The 2126-nt window shown below is 49.7% G+C and overlaps 1 long non-coding RNA gene across 1 annotated transcript in view; it reads right to left on the bottom strand.

Moving 5' to 3' along the window:
- Positions 1-1644, bottom strand: part of LOC112959084 — a 4232-nt gene extending 2588 nt beyond the window's left edge. The window contains exon 1 of the long non-coding RNA XR_003251568.1: positions 1437-1644. This is a non-coding gene — a long non-coding RNA (uncharacterized LOC112959084). The remainder of the gene's footprint in view (positions 1-1436) is intronic.
- Positions 1645-2126: the final 482 nt, after the last annotated feature.

The following is a 2126-nucleotide window of genomic DNA, read 5'->3' as shown; positions in this document are numbered from 1 at the left end:
AAAGGAAAAGGAAAAGGAAAAGGAAAAGGAAAAGGAAAAGGAAAAGGAAAAGGAAAAGGAAAAGGAAAGCCTTTTTGAAACTGAGATATGTCATGAACACAGCTGCACATGTTAACATGTGAGATTTTATTGGTTTAGCTTACGCTCTAGGATAACTCTACCAGTTAGCATTTTTTTTCTTGCCTTTCTAATACAGAAAGTGCAGGAAGTGAAGCTGTTAACAAAATCGACACTTCCAAGAGCCAAAACTGAGCATGTAAATGAACATGTAACTGTAGTGAATGATGTATGCGTAAGTATCTGGTTTCAAAATCCATCTAAAATCTACTCGGTATCAATACAAGTCAGTTTGTATTTTTTAGACTTGCTTTGCAACCATGAGGTAGAGAGATGTACTTACCTGTTAAAYACAATGAAAGGTGGGATTTGGGAAATACACAGGTTGCTTAATAGAAGTACAACATCCAGCACAAATTAGCAGGAAATGAGAATCGCAATTCCCAGCTTCAAAGCAGACAAAATTATAAACAGCTAATTACTTGGTTACTAATCACATCCCTCAAGCTATACTTTGGCAGATAAGATCCTGCACGTTCAGAGGTGGATATCCCCTATGTTTGCAGGACACATGAAAGTAACCAAGTTATGTGCTGACACATATTTTGGCTATATTTTAAAAGTAAAAATATAAAACATTTCCAGTAACAAGACAGTCAATAAACCTTTGGAAAATTGTTCTTAGTACTTAAATGTAGCTTTTCACTCTTGTCGATTAACCTGTGCATATTGCCATGCTGCAATACGTGCATGCATGCATACATACATACATGCATGCAATACATGCATGCAATACAGCTCTGGCCGTGGCTCTCTGGACATCTTGGCACCTTGCTCCTTGCTGTGAAGTATCCACAATCACCTGCCTGGATCCTGGCAGGAAGAAGGAACTCCTCACTGAACAAAACATGGGACTTCCTCAAAGGAAGATCTGAAAGCAAAAATCTCTACCCATCTCGGTGACTTGCTTGCTTATTTTGGTGCCTGGATTGGGCAAAACATACAGGTGGGACCCATTGCCTAGGAAGTGCCACAGGGCACCAGGCAACCACCAAGAAAGAACCAGTAGGTAAAGACCAGGACAAGCTTGGAACAGGCTGCCCAGGGAGGCTGTGGAGTCTCCTTCTCTGGAGATCTTCCAGACCCGCCTGGATGCCGCCCTGTGCCCCGTGCTCTGGGTGTCCCTGCTGGAGCAGGGGGTTGGACTGGATGGTCTCTAGAGGTCCCTTCCAACCTCACCCAGTCTGTGATCCTGGGATTCTAGGACAACCCAAATRAGGACACAAACAGCGATGGGCTGATAAGACAGCGCTCTACAAACCACCCACTTACTAAAGGTGAAAGTCACAGAAATAAATAATCACGAAACTTCTATTTACCTCCATAAAGACCATTTCCTCCCCTTTATCATTCTGCAGATCTCCTCCTTATATCAAGGGTAAATCCCCCATGCTTTGCAGAAAGTTCTTAGTAACTCCGAAGGCCACAGAGCCCAGCGTAACGCAGAGCCGTGTTTTCCCTGGCAAAGGAAAGGGAGAGATGCCAAGGTACTTGTAACGGGAAACTGGTGTGGACCCTCTGGGGTGAAGCAGGGGGGAAAAGCAAATGTGGGGCAGCCTCCCCGGGCGCCCCTGGGTGCCCCACGGTGCGGGACAGGCCGGGTGGGTGGCGGGGCTGCCCCCGTTGGGTGCAGACGCCCCGTGCAGCGCCCGGCGCCCGCTCGGGAGGGAGGGCAGCGCGGCGGGGGCTCCGCGGCTGCAGCTCCAAGCACAGACCGGCCCCTCCAAATGTACCCTGAGATCCAAAGGGACCCTCGAGGGGCTTCCTTGGGGAACGGCCGGGCCGCTTCGCCCGCCTGCTCCCATGGCGCCCAGCTCAGCGCACGCACGCGGCCGCCTTGTCCGTCTTTCGRCTTGCTTCTTAGTCCGCCAAGAGCAATAGGGATGTAAGGAAGGGCAGAGCTCTCATGCTTGGATGAAAAGATGAAACCGATGAGCGGAGCACCCTGCCCGAGCGCTCCCGGGGTGCCCGGCGGGGTCGGTGCCCCGTGACGCGCGCGCAGGGGCGGT

Source organism: Nothoprocta perdicaria, unplaced genomic scaffold, assembly GCF_003342845.1.
Source record: "Nothoprocta perdicaria isolate Ctin4 unplaced genomic scaffold, notPer1 scaffold_96, whole genome shotgun sequence".
NCBI lineage: Eukaryota > Metazoa > Chordata > Aves > Tinamiformes > Tinamidae > Nothoprocta > Nothoprocta perdicaria.
The sequence above is the reverse complement of the archived record's forward strand: the minus strand, read 5'-3'. Positions and strand labels throughout refer to the sequence as shown.